A 432-nucleotide genomic window follows, 5' to 3' on the forward strand; every position below is an offset into this window, starting at 1 on the left:
GCTCCTGTTTTACTCTCATTGCGATCCATCTAAAATCTTGATCCCCATCATTTTCATCATAAAATTTGTTTCTAGGAATAACATTTATTGTAACAACAGAATTCAAGGACAGCTAATAACGACAAATGGGGAATAAAATGGTCAGAGACACCAAGATTTTGAAGACAACATTAAACGTATAATTTGCAAAGAAATTGATATTGAAATATGATACTCAGTGTGACCTTGCCCTGGCATGTTATTACTTCAGGGTAACTTGCCATTAATTAGAAATTAAAAATAAGTGTTCTTGGAAGAGCGTGGGCAGCACTTGACGCTGCACACGTTTTGCGTTGAAAAGCGTTTGAAAAAAATATTGAATTAAAAAAAAGTTCTGACAAAACAAAATACTTTGGAGAAAATTCAGAGAACTGAGAACTAAAATAAATGTTC

Source organism: Penaeus monodon, chromosome 33, assembly GCF_015228065.2.
Source record: "Penaeus monodon isolate SGIC_2016 chromosome 33, NSTDA_Pmon_1, whole genome shotgun sequence".
In the NCBI taxonomy this organism is placed as follows: domain Eukaryota; kingdom Metazoa; phylum Arthropoda; class Malacostraca; order Decapoda; family Penaeidae; genus Penaeus; species Penaeus monodon.